This window comes from Artemia franciscana, unplaced genomic scaffold (genome assembly GCF_032884065.1).
Source record: "Artemia franciscana unplaced genomic scaffold, ASM3288406v1 Scaffold_1109, whole genome shotgun sequence".
Lineage (NCBI taxonomy): Eukaryota > Metazoa > Arthropoda > Branchiopoda > Anostraca > Artemiidae > Artemia > Artemia franciscana.
Window position 1 is genome coordinate 83,519 of NW_027062742.1, and position 21,737 is coordinate 105,255.

Genomic DNA, 21,737 nt, shown 5'->3' on the forward strand with positions numbered 1-21,737 from the left:
TTTTAAGGGGTGTTTCCCTCTATTTTATAAATAAGGCAAATTTTCTCAGAATCGTAACTTTTGATGGTAAGACTAAACTTGATGAAACTTATACATTTAAAATCAGCATTAAAATGCCATACTTTTGATGTAAATATTGATATCAAAATTCCGTTTTTAGAGTTTCAGTTACTATTGAACTGGTCACTCCTTACTACAGTCCGTTACCACGAACTGTTTGAAAATTGTTGCAAAGGCCACTGTTAGCTCGAAAAGGCAGCCCCGTCAGATAGCTACTCTTTCACCTGGTACCGTCCGGTACCTGGTACCAGTACCATCTAGATTTGATGAACATCTTAAATTTTACTAATCACTTTCCCTGTCTAAAATAAGGGTGTCAGTCAGCTTCTGCTGGTACAGGTATTGAAAAACTAGAATTAGTGTCTAAAAAAATCGTTTAACAACTTCGTTTTAACAAAAAAAAGCCTTCTACTTGTGATTACAGAGTTATTATAATTTTATCTATTCTGGATATTTTTACGATTTTCCTAACGTTAAGCTTAATAGGTTGAATGACAAATTTTATTTCACACCCTTCCAGGCTCTCAAATCTCCTCACGTAATGTTTATTTCTATGCAGTATGCTTGAGTTACTACAATTCCTTGAGCTGACATAATTACTTTTCCAAGAAATCCATTGTGTTATGCAATGGAAGAACGATTCAGCACTATAAAAAGCTATTAATTAAAGAAATAATTCAAGTTTAAACTGAATTTAGAACACTTACTCTAGCGTCAAAAGCTTGACACCGACAAAATTAGAGAGTTTTCTGAGGTGAAAATTCCGTACTGTAACGTTTGTAGTTCATGTCCACGCTACAGCTTCATTTTAATGAGACGCTGAAGAATAACGAGGAATTTTAAAGTTAATTTATTAAATTAAAATTTTTTTATTAAAGTTTTATTAAAGTTTTATTTTTTATTAAAGTTTAAATTAAAGTTTTTTATAAAATTTTTATTAAATTAAATTAAAATTTATTAAAGTTTAATTTATTAAAGTTAATTTAAAGTTAATTTGTGCATTTATAAGATACACTGTTTTTAACATTATCAGTTTAAAGTTTGTTTTTAACAGTCATCGTTATTTTTAACGTTCAGTATTTTGATGTCTGAAAATTTTCTCTTAGTGTATATTGAGCTATTGTGGAACTAGTCCAAGAACGCATCGGAAGACAGACACAAAAAAGAAAAACCGTATACTCTTTTATGAGGACTGGAGATAACTATCCTTGTTAATTCAAATCAAGTTCTTGGGGTTTCAGTTTCCTTCTTCTGTAGATACAAAAGAGGAAAAAAACCGCGTACTCTTTTGTGAGGAACGGAGAAAACTATCCGCGTTGATTAAAATCAAATTTTTGTGGTTTCAATTTCCTCCTTCTGCAGTATAAGTGGTAAAATCCAACAAAGAACACAGCTCATTCATAAATATTGACATTTTTTAATCAAAATTTATGTAGACAAATAAAAAATTGACAATGATTGACATGATTGGCATGATTGATAATCATACCCTAAGAGTTTAAACTTAATAACTCTCAGCCGTTCTTAAGATTTTGCAGATACGCCTTTTGATAGACTGGATACATATAGCATCCTATGATTCCGACCGTACTTGAACTATAGTGTGTACATTTCTATAAGGACCGGAAAAAATATCCGCGTTGATTCAAATCAGGTTCTTGTGGTTTCAATTTCCTCCTTCTGCAGCATAAGTGGTGAAAACCAGCAAAGAACACAGCTCATTCATAAATATTGAATATTTTTTGACAACATTTATAAAGGCAAAAAAAATCACAATGGACTGACTCAAGCATCAAAACTCAGAATGATTAGAAATAGTTCTGTGTAAGGGGAAGGGGAGCGCGGGTAAAAAAAATCTCTGGCTGTAGTTTGTTTTTAATTCGTTCAAACAATAATTGAAACTTGGTCAAAAATGTATTTGATAATAAAAACTAAAGCGAAAAAGTATTGCAGGTTTAGTATAATTATCAATTCAAAAAATATGGTTATTACAGTTTCAGGGACAAAAGTGGTCAGTGTTTCCATTTGCTATTGTTGAACAATCAAAATCTTCAGCTGAACTAACGTCGTTATTATTAACACTTCTGAGGGAAGTATTCTGCTCAAGAAGCTTTCCTATTCCACAATGAATATAAGCTGTGTCTCCTGAAAAAAGGAATAAAGCTTAGAAAAAAAAATTTACTTTCTATAGCATTGACAATCTAAAGTCTAAGAAGTTTGGCACTTGAAAGGTGGTATAATTCTTGAAAAGTGAAGTCTTTTAGGTGTCGAATCGAAAGGCTTAAACATCTAAAGATTGCCAATTGAAATTGGTGAAATTTTTAAAATTTGGTCTTCGAGCTGTCAATTTTAAAAAATTGAAGGTCTTAATTATGGGAATTTGTGATATTTGGTAAAAATCCATGAAAGGGTTAAGAACTTGTGGAATTTAAAAGTATAATTTGAATGATGAGAATGATGAGGTATTATAATATTTAAAACTAGAGTAAAAAGAGAAAAAGATTTTAAGCAGTTCGTGGTAACAAACTTAGTAAGGAGCGTCCAGGTTCAATAGTGGCCGAAATTCTCTAATAAAAAAAATTTAACACCAATAGCTATACATAAAGAATTTAATTTCTTATGCTGATTTCAAATATATAAATTTCCTTTAAGTTAGTGTTAACATATAAAAATAAGTTGTCTGTGTGTCTGTGTGTCGAGTGACGTCATGTTTGTCGACTGACGAAATTACAGCGGGACACAAATGACGACCGGGACACCGGGACATAGGGAATATAAATGACGTCCAGGACACTCAAAGAGAAAGCGACCAGGACACAAGTAATGTTCGATTAGCAATCACCATCAACAAAGCACCAGGACACAAATGACGACCGGGACACAGGGAATATAAATCAGGAAACTCAAAGAGAAATTACAGACCGGGACACCGGAACATAAATGACGACCGGGACAGAAATGACGACCGGCACAGCGGGACAGAGGGAATATAAATGACGACCACGACACTCAAAGAGAAACTACAGACTGGGACACCAGGACACAAATGACGACTGGGACACAGGGAAACAGCAACAACGGGGACGCCGGGGGGCACTAAATGACGACGGGGACACAGGGAATGTTCGATTAGCAATCACCATCAACAAAGCTCAAGGGCAATCATTAGAATAATGAGGTATAGATCTGAATAGAGATTGTTTTTCCCATGGACAATTATATGTTGCATGTTCAAGAGTCGTTAAAACTGATAGTCTATTTATATGCACAGACAATAGGACAGCCAAGAATATTATATATTCGCAAGTTTTACGTAGTTAAATATATATATATATATATATATATATATATATATATATATATATATATATATATATATATATATTCACAGGTGGGACACAGGGACACAACTACAATGGCGCGTTATTAATATGGCGCGTAACGACTTACGCGCGCGGGGGGGCTTGGTGGGGGGCGCGAAATGCCCCCACAAACTAGGTGTTGGGGTGGCGCGAAGCGCCACCCCAACAGCTAGTATATATATATATATATATATATATATATATATATATATTTATATATATATAATTGTATATGGGAAAAACAATCCGTATTCAGATTTAAACCGCATTTTTCTAATGATTGGCCTTGAGCTTTGTTGATGGTGATTACTAATCGAATATTCCCTGTGTCCCCGTCGTCATTTATATATCCCCCTCTGCCCCCCCCCCCTCCGACATCTTTTGTTTTCATTGAAATAAACCTACTGCTCTCGCTTGTCACTCGAATTTTATTTTATTTTTTTATTAAAACTACAGATGTCGCTGCAAAGGCTGACAACATTGATTCGTTAGAGTTAAGGGGAGCGAAATATTTCTTTTACCTAAGAAGCATGGAGCTACATCTGATTGGTTGAGGATAGGAGCGGGCTTGCACAGTACAGAAGCAAACTCCACCTTGAAGGCTCTCCTTTTTTTTTCTCCTTAAGTCTGTTACTAGATTATTTTAGTTCAATTGGGGTTAGTCGCGATAGTCGGAGAAGAAGAAACAACAATATACTTCAAATTTTCACCGGTCGGTAAACTACTGTCCTGTTTATTTAAATCACTTTTATGCAGACTTGACCGAGCCGGACAATAATTGTCCTTTTGTGCCTGCAAGAAGTGAATTCAAAAGGGCAAGAGTTGTGTCACCACTCTTACAGTATCTTGTTGGGAGGAAAGATTCTACCGGAAACGGATTGCGAGCGAAACCTCACCTAATAAGTGTTGTCTGTATTATACGGTTTTTTCTTACCATCTCCTTAAGGGATAGATGGCACCGATGAAACGTTCAAGGACCTCGAATGCATCGATCCTTCTGTTGTTTTTACAGCTCCATAAAATACACAGTAATTTAATATCTGAGTAGACTGCAGTTTATTGAAATAGGATATTTTTTGGTGCCTCACAAACAAGAAACTGCCGTCGAGACAAAATTTGTTTCCACCTTGAAATTCTCGACACTAACTGCGGCGGTATGGACCAAGTCGCTACTTCCTCATTTTCCTTGTCTCTGCGCACAATTTGTTTCATATGCACCATTACAAGAACACTTTCTGTCTTTAGTCTTTGTCTTTATTTTTCACAAAACTGAGAACTGCCGTTCTTACTCAGCAGACGAATTGGGGAGACAGTACAGCGGCAACATAAATTAGCAGACAATCAAACATAGGTTCTCCCCTACCATTTTTCACCAACAACAAATTTTTCCAGAAAATATCTGATTCAAAAATTTTACAATGTCTATTTTTCACGAAATCTGTCCTAGACTCTAATTCCTACCACTGCATATCAAGGATGTCTCTTTTACCCTCTGTTTTCCGATCAGCATTCCCCAGCCAATTTGGAAATTGAACCATGATTGGTACTAATGTTCTGACCGAACTGCTCAAAGCAACGGCAGGATTGATGCACTCGAGGTTCTTGAGCGTTTCATGATCGTCTCTTATTAGATTGCTAGCTACCAATGCAACCCGGATCTTCACTGTTGAACCTCTTTGCGATCTGCCTGCAGAGACTTATATAATATGACTTGCAGTTTCTCAGAGCTCTGCAAGCTTCAGCAGAAAACGACAATAACAAATGATACCCAGTGTTTGGGCCGAGGTTCAATTAGCTCAGCAGAAGAACTATACTTCGGAGTGTCTGATCCTTCAGGGAGAGTTTCAAAACTTCCTAATGTGAAGCCCTTTCTATAACACTGGGATTTAAAAGGCCTTCAATAGCGAGGTAAATGCAGTTATGGTGCAATTCAAAATACTGTGAACGCGAACTGTTCTGCTCTGAAACTCCAGATTGAGCACATTGATATTCTTCATCGTAAAAGACAGAAAATACAGATATGCTTTGTAGAAGGGATAGGATTGTTCATGACGCACTAAATCGGCATTGCCTTCTCCCTACTAGCCCTCTCAGTGTCAGCGTTGTTTGACTGATCACTCTGGAACAGAACCAAGGCACACCACTGTTCTAAAATCCTGTAAATCGCTGCCTAAGACCCAACCATCGTGTTGCACTGACGGACAGTAGCCTGTGTTTGGCAATGTTTGTAAATATAAATAACTGTTCATATTCTTCGACCAGTTTTGGACTAAAGCCAATTTAGGTGACTAGGTCTCTAATAAAGTCCTTTACACTTTCAGGTAAGAGTTTTGAAACGTGAGAAGAGCAGAGTAATAAGAGCTCTGAGACACAAGGGCCTTTTAAATATAAAAATTCATTAAGATCCGATCACCCACTCGCAAGTATAATACCTCATTTTTCTGATTTTTCCTATCCATTCAGCCCCCTCCGCCAGATGGTTGAATCGGGGAAATCAACTTTATCAAGTTAATTTGTGCAGGTCCTTGACACGCCTACCAATTATCATTGTCCTAGCATGTCCAGAAATAGCAAACTTGCCAAAGCACTGGACCCCCCTAACTACACCAAAGAGAGTGTATCGAGTCCAGTTTCGTCAATCACGTATCTAAGACATTCGCTTATTCTACCCACCAAGTTTCATCCCGATCTCTCCACTCTAAGTGTTTCCCAGGATTTCCGGTTTCCCCCTCCAACTCTCCCCCAATGTCACCAGAACTGGTTGGGGCTTAAAATAAGAGATTTGAGACACGAGTTCCTTCTTAATATCAAATTCAAAAATACCTCACGAACGGTCACCCGCTCTTAAATTATAAATACCTCAATTTTTTGTAATTTTTCCGAATTAACACCCCTCCAACTCCCCCAAAGAGAGCGAATCCATTTTAGTTATGTCAATCAAGTATCTAAGACTTGTGCTTATTCATCCCACCAAGTTTCATCCTGATCACTCCACTCTATGCATTTCATCCGATGAAATTCAAGATCTGATCACTCCTTCGTAAATTAAAAATACCTCAATTTTTGTAATTTTTCCGAATTAACACCCCCTCCAACTCCCCCAAAGAGAGCAAATCCATTTTAGTTATGTCAGTCACGTATCTAGGACTTGTGCTTATTCATCCCACCAAGTTTCATCCTGATCACTCCACTCTAAACGTTTTCCAAGATTGCCGGTCCCCCCCCCCCCCAAATACCCCCAATGACACTGGATCCGGTCAGGATTTAAAACATGAGATCCGAGTTCCAAGATCTTTCTAAATATGAAATTTCATCCGATTAAATTCAAGATCTGATCACTCCTTCGTAAGTTAAAATACCTAGTTTTTTCTAATTTTTCAGAATTAACCCTCCCCCCAACTCCCCAAAAGAGAGTGAATTTGTTCTGTTTATGTCAATCACGTATATAGGATTTGTGCTTATTTTTCCCACTATGTTTCATCTCGATCCCTCCACTCTAAGCATTTTCGAAGATTTTAGGTTTCCCCCTCCAATGTCACCTGATCCAGTAGGAATTTAAAATAAGAGCTCTGAGACATGATATCCTTCTAAATATCAAATTTAAGTAAGATCCGATCTAATTTGAGTCCTCCCACTCCCCCCCCCCAAATGGTCGAATCGCGGAAACAACTATTTCAAATTTAATCTGGTCTGGTCCCTGATACGCCTGCCAAATTTCATTGTCCTAGCTTATCTGGAAGGGCCAAAACTAGCAAGACCGGGACTGGCAGACCAACAGAATTTATGATCACTGTATGTCATTTGGTAAATACATAGTGCCATACAAATTAATTTTTCTCTGGGGATGATATATTTGGTTGAAGGTTGGCTTCAGTATGACTTATTTTGGAAAAGGGTTATTTCCAGGCTTTGGGCAAGCCATGGGTGGAAGTAGTTACAGGCCCTACTAAACTGAAGGAAAACTCGACTTTCTTAAAACTTGAAAATCCCTCCCCCTCGCCCTTTTTTTCTCAGGGCTTGTGATATCAGAGCTCGATATGAGCTTTGATCCTAGTCATCATTGGTCTAGCTTTCATTTGGATCCGTTGCTCCATTTGCAAGTTATACTAAAATAAACCAAAAGCTTGACTTTTTTCAGCACTTAAAAAATAGACAAAAATAGACAAAATTTTCAAATTTTCTGCCAAAAGGACAAGAATCTTTTCCCACTTTTCCCTCTGTTAGCGCGTTTACACGGAGAGGAAAACTTGACGGGAATCCTGTCTCGGAGACAGGATTTATGTTTACACACAGAGGGAAAAGTGGGAAAAGATTCTTGTCCTTTTGGCAGAAAATTTGAAAATTTTGTCTATTTTTTTAGCGGTAAATTCAAATGTCTGAAAATAAAAATTAAATTCATGTAAAATCTCCGTAAATAGAACTCCAGGCTTACGTAATTACCATTCTGTACAAAAAGCGTCCTCAGTTTTATGTCTATATGCTTGAAAAAGTAGGTAAGTTTATATTTTGCTGCTCAATTTCAACAAAACTGTAAATATTCTCGTTCTTCTTGCCTACACATCAAGCAGAATTGGTCAAAAACGGTCTCGGTGAAAGGAATCCTTGCTGGTCGCTAGACTTTTTTCTACCCGGATTCATGAACGGAATCCTTTCAAGTGAACCAGAATTCCTTTGTCCGCGACGGGAATTCTCGTCCGTGTAAACGCGCTATTAGGAGAAAAATTGCTGTCAGTGTCGAGTTTTGGCTGATGGCTTGTGATAGAAGAAAGTAATTTGTTACTTGACTCATTTTCATTGGAAAGACCTGAATGGGTGAAATATGACAACTCTGCCATTAATTTCTTTAAAATGGCAGAATATTTAAACATCAAAAAGCGGTATTTATGGTATAATGACATTTTGAAGACTTGACCACTTCCGCTGAGTAATTTCTTGCTTATTTTTTAGGACAAGAATTTTAAAGCTTGTGCCACCTCATCACTGGCTAGGCTTATGCTATATCATGATATTTAGGCTGTCCAGCAGTGAGTTGTTTTTAGGCTAGAGGTAAAAAGTAATTTGTGACTTGGCTCATTTTTTTTTGGAATGGCAGGAGACAGAGGAAATAGGACAGTAATTTTTGTGGTTTTCAAAAAAATGTCATAGGTCCAGTCAAAAAACACTAGTTCCCTAAATTATTAGGGAAATATTTAAGGACTTGGAAGAATGACCACATTTTGAATATTGGCCACATTTGTGGAGTAAGTTTTAGTCCATTCTTTAGCCTATAGCTTGTCCCACCTCATCACTAGCTAGCCCCATGCTACAATAGTTCTTAACCTTAAACAAGCCATCCTTTAATAAGAAGGATATCCTACTGGCTTGGCATAAGCTTGAACAGTTTTAAACATTAAAATCAAATAAGGCATACATCATTGTGAGCTTGCAAAGATATTGTTTTGTGGTAGACTAAGGAATGTAGACCTAGGACAAAATTTATCATTTAATTCTCTTCCATTGCCAGGCTTGTCTTTAGGTTTGCCCTATATTATCCTGACAATAGACACCATTCCCACCTGAAGGATTTGTTTATGACTGGTTAAATATTAAATAAAAAAATACTGTTTTTAAATGATATTTAAATGTGAATAATGATATAAGGATGTGTGATAATCTAATTTACATAAACATGCTGCATATCTTAATGTATAACCTTTTTCCTTATAAACTTGTTATTTTTTTATTTTTTTTGTTATTTTCTTGTTATTTTCTTTTTGTATTTTCTTTTTTTTATTTCTTATTTTGTTATTTTCTTTTTTATTTTCTTGTTATTTTTTATAACCTTGTTCTAGCATTTTCTCTAAGTTTGATGAGTATCCTAAGAATAGACATGAGTCCATCATGGGTCATGGATAGGATGCCTGCTGTCAGGCAAGCAACCATGATATTTGTTAATAGTATAAGATAAGGGATATAAAATTACTACTTTCATTAATGCATTTCCTTCAGTAGAGCCATAACTCTACAGTCTTACCTGATTTGTATGTAGTATGATATATTTTCCCAGGCACTCTTATGTATTTTATGCTAGAGGTTATAGCTATTTAGGTTAATAATTATTGTTAGAATACAATACAGTGTTCTTTTTTGTGTGTTTCTTAGCAAAAGTCTAAAGGTTTTACAGTTTTCTAGAAGCATCAGTAGAATCTAAGTTATGATATAAATTACCTTAATTCACACTTCAGAGCAATAAGGTCCAATGGATCTGTGTTGCTCTGCGAGTGATGATGACTGACATCTGTTACTGATCTGGATCTTGCCAACAATATTTCCAGTTCCTGCATGACCACTCACTATCCAGTGACTTCTTGAAAGTTATAGGTGAGGTTGCTGACACTGTAGACTTGGAGAGGGAATTCTAGTCATTGACAATTCTTTGGAGAAGAAGTTTTGACACATTCTTTTGTTCACATGGCATTTAGGAAGTATCTTTGAATGGCCTCTTGTATGGGATTGGTAGGACATATTCAGGTTGAGGAGACTAGATGTGTCATTAGAGAGCTTATGGGTAAGCAGCATGTCACCTTGTCTGTGGGAGTACACCAGAGTGGGTAATTTGAGTTTTTATTAGTCTTTCATTGTAGGGGAGGTCTTTCAGCCCATTTATAACCTTGGTGGCATGCCCTCAAGAAGTCTTGTGTCACCTATATTGGGGAGCAGCTATGCAGTTTCCAAAGTCAAGGTTCAGTCTTATGATGACCTTATAAAGTTTCAGAAAGACTTTGGGTGATCTGCTTGTAATAGATCTCTTGAGTAGGCCAAGTCCTGTATTAGACTTAGAAACCACATTCCTTATGATAGAGTGAAACTTGAGCTGATTGTCAATGAGTACACCTAAGTCCCTTTCTTCATTGTGGGTTTAAAGATGGTTGTGGATTGCATCATTCATGATTCTCTCAAGAAGCTTGCCAATGATAGACATTATGCTGATTGGTCTGTAGTTCTCTGCTCTGGATTTGTCCCCTTTCTTAAAAATGGGGGCCACATTTGCCTCTTCCCAATCAGATGGAATAGTGCTGGAGTCAAGCAAAGACTGGAAGATGTTTGTAAGGGGTGCAGTGATGATGCTTGCAGCTTCTTTCAGTAACCTCGGTTGGATGTTGTCTGGTCCAGCAGATTTGTTGGCATCAAGGTTTGAAAGTTGCTTTAGTATGGCAGCTTTGTCTATGATTATTTCAGTCATTTGATTATTGGTGTTGGATAGAGGTGCTGGTGGTAGTTGTCCATCTGATTCAGATGTAAAAATGGAGGCAAACTGTTGGTTGAGCAGCTCTGTAATTTCTCTTAGATTGGTTGCTTCACTATTGTCTTCCCTCATCAGACATTTGATGTTGTGGTAGTTATGATCTTTGCTTGAGATGTAGTTCCAGAATTTCTGGTTTATTTTTGCAGTCATCTGCAAGTTTGGACTCAAAGTCCAGATAAATGAAAATTAATCACTATATTGATCTTTAGTTAGGCTAACTTGAGCATGTCAATGGTGAAAGAAAATACTAGATAAGCAGCTTTTTTCTATCTTTGAAAATTGTTGAATTAAGAGAATGAAACTCACAAATAAATCACAATATCCCTTGGGAATGTATTTTGAAGTACTTATCTCTCCCCTCTTCAAAGGACATTGACCTTAGGTGACCTTCTGCAATCTTGGCAATATACAAATGAAACCATAAGCTAGTTTAGATTTAATTCTCAAATGGGACACAAGGAAAGTGTTTTGAGCCTTATGCCTTTGCTAAATCCTGACATAAGCTTTTTAAAATGTATAAATCTATTTTTTTAAATTTAGGAAAAAGCCTTGATATTGCTTAAAATTTTGCTGACATAATAAAAGTTGTATTTAAAAAGCTAGAGCCAATGAAAACATAAAATTAAGTTTTTTTTAGAAATAAGGAAAAGATAGTCACTTTGCAATTCCTTCCTGGGGTATGTTTTAGGTCATGGATTAACTCCTGAAAGTTTCATTCACCTTATTTCACTATTTTTAAGGTAGAAAAAGCCCCTCATCTAGAACTTAATGAAGAAAATTTAGTTGTCCAAGGAGAATTCTATGTTTTTTAATTTAGAAAAAACCTTGATATTGCTTAAAATTTTGCTGAAATAATAAGAATTGTATTTTAAGAAGCTTGAGCCAATGAAAACATAGAATTAAGCTTTTTTAAAAATAAGGAAAAGATAGTCACTTAGCAATTCCTTTCTGGGGTATGTTTTAGGTCCTGGATCGATTCCTGAAAGTTTCATTCACCTTATCCCATTATTTCTAAGGTAGAAAAAGCCCCTTATGTAGAACTTAATGAAGAAAATTTAGTTGTCCAAGGAGCTACAAAGAACAGCAACAGAAGTAATAACAGGGTAGCAAATACTATTTTAAGATCAACAAAATAGGGTTTAAGTGAAATAGCCAGCAATAAAATCCATTAAGGCTAATCACACATAGGGCAAAATCAGATAGGGACAACAAATTCACATTTGACTTCAGATTGGGTAAAACTCCCTGTATTTAGACAGTTCCTAATCTCTTTAAAATTGTATCCTCCATAAACATGGAGATTAGATTACTAATCTTAGAGATCTTGTTGATACCTTCAAATCTTTGGAATTTACTAATACCTAGGATTAAGCCAGTTTAAATTGGCCTGCTATAGTCAAAACTTTTTTTTTAATATTTAGGGCCAAGAAAAAGCCATCCTATCGACTAGCCTCTTTAAATGCGATTATTATTCTTTACAAAATCTTGTCTGTAATTTAGTTTGTCCATGATTAAGATGTTTTTTCTAACTTAAAGATTCTATTCTGGAAAGTATTTTCCAAGATTGGACTCAAGTTAAAAATGTACATCTGTGATTAAGCTCCCCTATCAACTGTCAGTACATTTGAAACATTTATCATTGTGTATAGCTAAAATGCTCAAACCAATGAAACACTTATTAAGAAAATTTAGACAAATCCAATGGCAAAAGATTCAAATTTTAATATGGTGAATAAAAGCATTGTGATCTTGTCCTGTGGTGGTGCAGTGGGTTTGACCTTAGCTTGGTAATACAGGACCCAGAGATCAAATCATGCTGCAGGAATGCACTGCAGGGCTGACGCAGGGACCTTAGTAGTCAAGAAGCATTGTTAATCAGATACAATACAATACAGCATTGTGATCTAACTGTCAAGATGGTGATTAGCTGTCTAACTACTAGGTTTATAATTTTCAATGAAGCATGAGAGTCAAAGAGGAGAAGCATGAATAAGTAAGAGTTAAACATGATAAAAAGCTTTTAAGTTAAGAAAAGGAACTGAGTAAAAGTATTTGATTATATGTCTTGTCTAACTTAGTCATCCACTGGTGGGGACAGATGATGTTGAATTCCTAAATTTGTTCTATCATGACTTCTACCTTAGTGGGACATTGGAATCCAACCAAACTTAGTGGGGAGTAAGAGTTTACATTAGATAGGATAAAGTTACCAATTTGATTTGTCAAAAGATGATACATGCATCCCTCTTAGTCCTTCATTTTACATGTTGAACAAAAACAGTATCTTTGTAACAGGACTGAAAGTAGCTGTCACATTGTCAACTGTTTCTCATTTAATACTTGTTTGCTGTACTTGTAGTTTTAGAGTACATTTTGTCACTGGGGGTCCAGGGGGAACCCCCAAGTTTTTTTTGCCTTCATTCTGTGTTTTCTTTTTTTTTATTCTTTTTTTAAATAAGCTTGTCAATTTGGTTAATATTTGGCACCCTTGTCACATTGCAGTAACAACAGTTGTCTCTTAATTGCCTTACAAAGTACCTAAGAGCTTTACAGATTCTTTGATGCTCAGTTTCAAGTCAATGCAGCCAGTCTCATTTGTTATAAGGAAAGAAATTGATACCATAAGATTTTTTTACTGTTCAAAGTTAGATTATATAAGACAAGCACATATAAGTAAGGTTTAAACATATCAACAATAAACTGTTCTCAAATTAACTACCAGAAAACTAGAGGTTTAAATTAAGAAAAAGATTTCAGTAAAAGTATTTTAATAAATTAAAATCAAACTATGGTTCACTGTCTAACCAAGCACCCTAAAGCCATACAGAGTCTTTGGTACTCAGTTTCTTGACATTAAAAAACTTCCTTTTAGTGTTCTAAGTAAGCTTCACTTTGTCTGGGTTACATTTCAGTCTCTTAGATAAGGATGCTAAGTTTTATACTAGGGGCACTAACATGTCCGAAACTTTGAATTCATTTGTGAACTAAAACCAATTTTGGTAACTACTTATAGCTCTATTGAAAAAAATGGAAAGGATCGCCTAATTTAGTTCCTTGCAGAGACCTTGAAAAAATACTACTATAATTTGACTTATCTTCTCTTGGAAGAAGGACATAATACTCCCATTCAGACAGAAAACTGCCTAGCATTCTACAATGAACTTATATCTATCAAGTTTTCTAGTTTCATTAAGAATGGCTGAGTGGCCCATATCACCAAGGGCTCTTAATATCTTTTGCCAAGAAAAAGTAAGAAAACACAGTTTTGTGCTGGCATGCTTCTTGGAAAGTTTTTGGTTATGTACTCTTGTTTATGAAGAGTTATCTGGTTGAAAGATGTCTGGAATAATCTTTTCATAGTTGAACAGCTTGAATGTAATAATCATATTCTTTCTGTTGCTGCAATATTCCAGTGTGGGTGATCTCAAGTCAGTAGAGTCATGGGGTGCTATAGAGACTTTTAATGCATTTTACTATACTTCTCTGAACTGATACTAGAGTTTTCTGTTCAGGTTTGTTAATTGAGTTTTCAATGTACTTACCACTACCTAGCTTAGGTCAAATCCATCCTTTAGAAATCCCCTTAATGACTGACGAGGAGCAACTACTCCAGCAGTATTCTAAGCATGTATGTTGTATTTCGGCTCTTTATCAACTAACACAACCAGGTTTTGTTCGACATGGCTACTGATAATAGGCTGGCTTGTTCTCTTTTGTGACTCCACATTATTCGCTCTAGGGTTACTTTTACTTAGATGGGTGACTTTGTATTTCTTAATGTTGAACTCCAGCTTCCAAATCTTTTCCAAACATGTACATGAGTCTGCTTGTGTGGTTTCTTGTCTGAACTCTTGACAGGATCAGTTGCTTTTGAATTGTCTGTATTAAGATGGTGTTAATCCTGGTATTTGAAGGTGTATTGTTAGTGAACATATTAAACAGATTTGAGTCCAAGACTGTACTTTAGGGCACTCCACTTTTCACATTCATGGCATTCAAGAAAAGATTTCTTTGTTTTCCTCAAACCTTATCAAATACAATTACAAAGTCCAGCAAAGTCATGTCTACTGAAAAACCTGGCCTGTAAGTTTTGTCACATATTCATAGGAATCAATAAGGTTAGTCTCAACTGACCAATCAGAATGGGAACCCTTTTCCAAAAAGCAGAGGAGATGCTAATTGGTCAGCAGTTTACTGCCTGATCTGTCTACCACATTTGTTTGCTGAGGTGATATGTGCTATCTACCAATCTGCAGGCAATGTTGTAGCAAATACTTCAAATTAAGTATCAAGTACTTGCAAAATTTTTGCTTAAGTATTAAGTGGTACCCACATGAACAAAAATGTACTTAAACAGCTCTCAAGATTAGAATGCATAATTTGGCTTAATTAATGTTTTAATTACTTTTCTAAGTACCCTCTGAAATAAGTAAAAGTTCAAGCTTTTACATTGTTTGGCTACTAAGTCATATACTTGATCCTTTTGTTATCTGAGTAATTGTAAGTACAGTCATTGAAAGTCATATCTGCAAAACTGAAACAATGGGTGTCATATCAAAGAAAAGATCAATGTTTTGGTTGAAAAGAACTTTTTTTTGTTCTGATTAAGTACTAGGTGCTACACTTTACCATTGCCAACCACTCAAGCCTGAGGACCTTTTTTGGATATAGCTTATTGCAAAAGGATTATAGTCTCTACCTAACCTACAGCTAATATTTCGATAAATTAATTCAGTGACCAAAGGATTATAATTTGAATAAGCGGATTATTTTGCTACTGAGTGAAAATTCCCTTGGGAGCCGTGGATTTTCTTATAGGTATTTTCATGATCAGTGACCTATATAATATAGGTCGGGATAAAGCAGTGCGAATTTAATTAAGACTATCCAATATTTATCGACAATTTAGTGAAATTGCTTTAGTGAAATTCAAAATTAAGCATTGATTTTAGCACTGAATTTAGTGGCTGAACAGGAAAATAAAATAAATTGTGCTTAATCAAGTGGAAATTTACGGACTCTTATTCTTTACAAGTAATTTGAAATTATTTTTTCCTTAACAAATACCTGTTAATTAAAAGTTTGGACATTTAGAATTTATCAAAATCAGGCAACGCCAACTAATCAGCCAGCAGTGTTGCCACATCAACCTATTTTGGCGAAAAAAAATTTAATTTGTCGAGCTCTCCAAATGCAGAAGAGAGCGGGAACGGTACAGAAGAGCCGTAGTGGTACCGGCCGTACTTTTGTACTTAAACTGATGGGGACAGGTGTACCGGGTCCCGCACTTCCCATTTTGTTGGAAGCTCAGGAAATTAGACATTATCAAGTTTGCGATGTCTTACAGTGTTAATGACGTTTCATTTGGCAAATTCTACGGCTACCCTTTGTGGCCTGTTCGAATAGTTAGTATAACTGCATCGAAGAAGGGAAAATCTTATCAAGTATTTTGCTACGGATCACACGAAAAAGCATCACTGAGTGAGGGATTCATTTTGCCATTCGAAGAAAATTTCCCCGAAGCTTCAAAGAAAAAGTCGAAAGGAGTTCAAGGTGCTTTTACTGAACTAGCCACATTTCTGGACGTGTATCAAGAAATAATGGGAATCTTCGTCAGGATATTCACAAACAGGTGATTGAGAAATGTTCAGGCGACAAAGGCGTGATCAGTGAACAAGCAGTTAACACTATTGTTACCGAGATCTATGATGCAATAAGTCTCGATTACAGTTCAAAATTTGCAAATATTGAAAAGATGCTCAAGGGATTTCAAGCTCAAATAACGGCGCTAGAAAATCGCATCGAAATTCTTGAATACCGCAACGACGATTTGGAACAGGAAAGAAGATCGAACGTTCTTCTAATCCATGGACTGACTCAGATAGGTGGAGAAACGCTGCCCAATAGCGTTCTAGAGCTATTTAATGCTAAGATGGAGATCCGTGTGCTTGCTAGTGACATCAAGTCAACTGAGCGCTTACATACTCGAGTTAGATCAGCGGAAAATGTTATCCCGCCTGTTCTCGTCACTTTTCATTCATCTGAGTGTGCAAAGCGCGTGTTCATGAACAAAAAGAAGCTCGCCCGATCCAAAGTATTTATATCTGAGTATTTAACGCCAAAACGTAAGCAACTGCTGAATCTGGCATGCGACAAATTTGGAGCTCAGAATGTTTGGACTGATGGTGGCCGTGTGCTAGCCAAACCGGAAAACAGTTCAGCCATCTTGAGAAATAGGTCATTGAATGACCCTATCAGTGACCAGTATTGACATGTTGAATCCATCCTCAGTTCTTTCGTTTATTTGGGGTTGGCTGCTTTGTTTTGCTAATCTCGTGTCAAAAACTTTTTTGTTTGTTTTGTCATTAAGATATCAAAGAGTTCGCACTATTGAGCATACTAGAGTATTATCATGAACAGTATGACCAACAGGCTTTCAGACTTAGAAAGTAATCGGCTGTCTGTTGACCAATTATTATCCACCCCTATTGCAAATGATGGTTTAAGTGAAGGAAATAATACTCAAGCAATGAAAGCTAGTAATTTTTTGGATAGTCAGTCGCTGAAGAAATGGTTGGTCAAAGAAGATACTATTTTTGCATTTTGGAATTGTCAAGGCCTTAGGACTGCATACCCTACACTATGTAACATATTAAGTGATATGCAAGAAACACCGTTAGTAATAGGACTATGTGAGACGTTTGTATCGAATAGGGATAATTTTTCAGTGTTTGTATTTCCAGTTTCCAGGATATGTTAGTGAAAGAAAAGAACGACAGGTTATGGAGCGAGGCGGTCTGGCTTTGTTGATAAAGGAAGGAGTTTCGTATTGGGTAAGGGAGGATCTCTCACTTTGGCTTGAGGGAAGACTTGAGACTCTTTTTATTGAAATAGAAGATAAATCTGATAAAAATGTAGTTGTTGGACACTATGGACAACTACAAAAATGTAGTTGTCTAGTTTATAAGACACCGTCATTTAATGAGGATGTTATTATTGAGAAAATGGAGCATGTAATGGAGAAAGTTAGTAATGATCATAAATATAAAGTAGTAATGGGGGATTTCAATATTGACCTCCTTAAAAGTACAAGCCGCCTAGATTTTCTTAACTCTATGATTTCATCATTCCAGTACCCCCTGGTAACTATTCCTACACGAGTAACTGATAAGTCTGCAACTCTTATTGATAATATATTTGTGGATGGAAAGCTGCTTGAAAGTTCGTATGCTGATGTTCTACTCACGGATGGATCCGACCACCTTTTTCTTCTTAGTAAAATAAAAAAATCTTACAGGATTATAAATAAGAGTGGTCAAATAAATAAAACATATTTTCGTGATTTAAGAAAAGATAATTTAAAAAAATTTGAGAGAGAAATGGATGATGCAGATTTTACTCCAGTTTTTGAAGAAGAAGATAACCCGTCGGTTGCGTATGATATTTTTGTTGCAATATTTACAAAGATATTGAATGGTACGTGTCCTCTAAGAAGACTTAAAAGAGGTAGTACGAAATTCCCAAAGAAACCATGGATTACACAGGGCATTCTAAATTCTATAAGTCGAAAAATGAATTGTATAAAATATACCTAGGTGAACCATCTGTCATTAATTTTCAGCAGTTTAAAAATTACCGGAATACTTTAAACGGATTAAAACGGAAAGCTGAACAAATGTATTTACAAAATGAATTTATGAAGCATAAATGTGATATGAAAAAAACATAGAAAACAGTAAATTCACTCCTGGGTCAAAAGGGTAAAATAGAAGTTATTAATATATTTACAAACAGAGAGGGGGAATTTGACTACCCCAAATGATGTTGCGAATTATTTATGTGATTACTTTTCTAGTGAGGGAGCGAAACTTTGTGACGATGCTCGGAAAAGAATTAAGCGGCCTCCCAAAATAGTTCAGTCGGAAATTCCAGTAGAAAATCAGCTGGTTTTTAATGCTTGTAGCATAAGTGAAGTGAGTACAATTATCAGTAGAATCCAATCAAACTCAAGTGGCGTAGACGGGATTTCTCTTAATATTGCTAAATCAGTTAAATGAGTTATAACACCAGTTGTATGTAATTTGATTAATAAGTCTATGGAAAAAGGAATTTTCCCGGAAGTTTTGAAGGTGGCTAAAATAATACTATTGCACAAAGGAGGTAAGAGAGACGACCCTTCAAACAAAAGACCCATTTCTATCCTCCCTTTTTTTTCAAAAATATATGAAAAGGTGATAGGATCCAGGCTAACTGATTACGTTGAAAATATTACGTGATTTCTCTTAAGATTGCTAAATCAGTTAAATCAGTTATAACACCAGTTGTATGTAATTTGATTAATAATTCTATGGAAAAAGGAATTTTCCCGGAAGTTTTGAAGGTGGCTAAAATAATACTATTGCACAAAGGAGGTAAGAGAGACGACCCTTCAAACAAAAGACCCATTTCTATCCTCCCTTTTTTTTCAAAAATATATGAAAAGGTGATAGGATCCAGGCTAACTGATTACGTTGAAAATAATACAATTCTTGTAAATACTCAGTTTGGTTTTAGAAAAAAAATGTCCACAGAAATGGCAACCATTAAACTTGTCGACTGGGTAAATACGTCGTTTGAAGCGGGTCTGACTCCAGCTGCTTTATTCCTGGATTTGAAAAAGGCTTTTGACACGATTGACCATAAACAGTTATTACTTGAGCTGGAAAAAATCGGTGTTACCGGAAAGAGTGTGTCTTGGTTTGAATCTTATTTAAGTGACCGAAAGCAGGTTGTGGTGAATGGGTGTTTTACTTCTGAAGCTAGTACGATAACTTGCGGAGTACCCCAGGGCTCTATACTAGGTCCTCTTTTATTTTTAATATTTATAGATCGGATTAAGTATTATTTGTTAGAGGCTGGTATAATCCTTTTTGCAGACGATACTCTTTTACTTGTAGCTGCTCCATCAGTTGATCTACTTTTTGATAAAATGATAAAGGCAATGACCGAGTTTATTGAGTGGTCAGATTTCAATCTTTTGACATTAAATTATAATAAAACTAACTACATTCTATTTTCTCGGATATCTAGTATTGAAACTAATTTAGAATTAATAATAAACGGAAATCAAATAAAAAGAGTAAAGGTAACAAAGTATTTAGGTTTTATGATTGATGAAAATCCATCATGGAAAAAACATTCAAATATTATAGCTTCAAAGTTGTCCAGATCTCTGGGTGTGCTTCGCCGAGTTAAAAACATAGTATCCTATAAAATTCTTCGGTTACTTTATTTTGCTATTTTTTACCCGTATATTTGCTATGGTTGCTCTTTATGGGCTAGTAATTTTGTATCATGTTATAAAAAAATCCAAAATAAAGCCGTTAAACTTTTATCACCTAAAACTTTATTTACTCATAATATTAATGAATTTTATACTAAGAATCAACTTTTTGATATTTCAAAAACAAGAGACTACCAAGTTAGTATTTTCACATATAAATTTATTAATAATATACTTCCCTCTTCTTTCGAAAATTTTTTCTCCATTAATTGTGATCTTCATAGCCACGATACACGAGGGGCATCAAATCTGGTACACCCATTTAGAAATACGGCTGGAGCTTCTTTCGTGATTAGAAATTTTGCCCCTTCTGTATGGGATATTATTCCAATTGAAATAAGAAATTCGAGTCATTTGGCTTCCTTCAAGGCTGTTGTTAAGAGATTCTTCCTTGCAAAAGAATAGTATGGTAATGATGCAAAAGTATAGTAATAATGCGTGAGTGTCATAAGTAGAATCTTTGTATGTAGTAATATGTAGAGTAGAGATGACTGCCACCTGCTGCCAACAAGCCCCTCGGGGCTTTCTTAGCAGGTGCAGCAAAATGTTTTGTATACATGTTTTTGAAATGAATTAATCTAATCTAAAAAAAGAAAATCTAATCAAAAGTGGCTGAAGAGGGCAAAATACCATCATATTTTCTGGAAACATGGCAGGCATGAGGGTTGTCCATAAGAAAAGCAAGTTCCTATTACTACTACTACTAATACTAATAACTCACTGCAGCACCAAGCCGCCTGAGGCCAACACAGCTACGCTTGCTCCTCCTCCAACTTAATCTATTCAAGGCCTCCCTTTTTACACCCTCCCAGGAAGTTCCTATTCCCTTTAAACCTTTATTTATGACATCCTCCCAACCCAGACGAGGATAACCTGCTTTCTGTATAGCCCCAGATGGTTGGCCAAAAAGGACAATCTTTGAAATCTGTCATCCTTCGTCTGCAGAATGGGGCCTAGCCATCTCAACCTTTCTTTCATTATAACCCTAGAAAGCATGATTGAACTGCATTTTTTGTAAAACCTACTGTTTGAAATACTGGCAGTCAGCCGGGTACCCAAAACAGTCTGTAGGCAATTTCTCTGGAAAACATCTAGTAAATTTTCGTCCGCTTTTTGGACTGCCCACGCTTCAGAGCCAAATTTGACCACTGTCATCATTGTAGCTTCCATTATTATAATCTTGGTTTACAGACTTATCTTCCTATTCTTCCAAACTTCATTTAACTGTGAAAAAACACCCTGAGCCTTAATTCTACTTTTATCATCTTCACTGCTTCCACCATCTTTACTAATAATGCTACCAAGGTAAGTGAAGCTGCCCACCTGATCAATCTTTTTGTTGCCCAACGTCACCTTTTCTTCTTCACTTATTCCTAGCCTTAGTGACTTAGTCTTCTTAACATTAATTTCCAAACCTATTCTAGCACCCTGAACTCGCAAAACCTCTAAAAATTCATTCGTTTTGCTCACACTTTGCTCACACCAGGAGTGCTTTTCCTCCCTATTTGATTCTGTGTTCTTCAATTGCCTTTCCTGTGCTCCTCAAGATGAAGTCCATTAGAATGATCCATATAAAGGGGGATAGAACACAACCCTGCTGAACTCCTGATTTAGTATAAAACCAGTTGCTAACCTCATTTCCTACCTTAACTGCACCAGTATTATTCTCATACATAGCACAAGTCCCTTTAATGTATGTGTCTGGTAT

The 21,737-nt window shown here is 35.9% G+C and overlaps 1 protein-coding gene across 5 annotated transcripts in view; it reads left to right on the top strand.

Moving 5' to 3' along the window:
• Positions 1–21,737, top strand: part of LOC136042327 (exostosin-3-like) — a 121,582-nt gene that overhangs the window by 49,646 nt on the left and 50,199 nt on the right. For 2 of the 5 annotated variants that reach the window (XM_065727281.1, XM_065727288.1), the window contains exon 1: positions 8,247–8,346. The exons of 1 other annotated variant lie outside the window; for it this stretch is intronic. The gene's annotated coding sequence lies outside the window, so the exon portion shown is untranslated. Of the gene's footprint in view, positions 1–8,183; positions 8,347–21,737 lie in introns of those variants that run through there. 2 more of the 5 variants (XM_065727285.1, XM_065727282.1) reach the window with 2 other exon arrangements.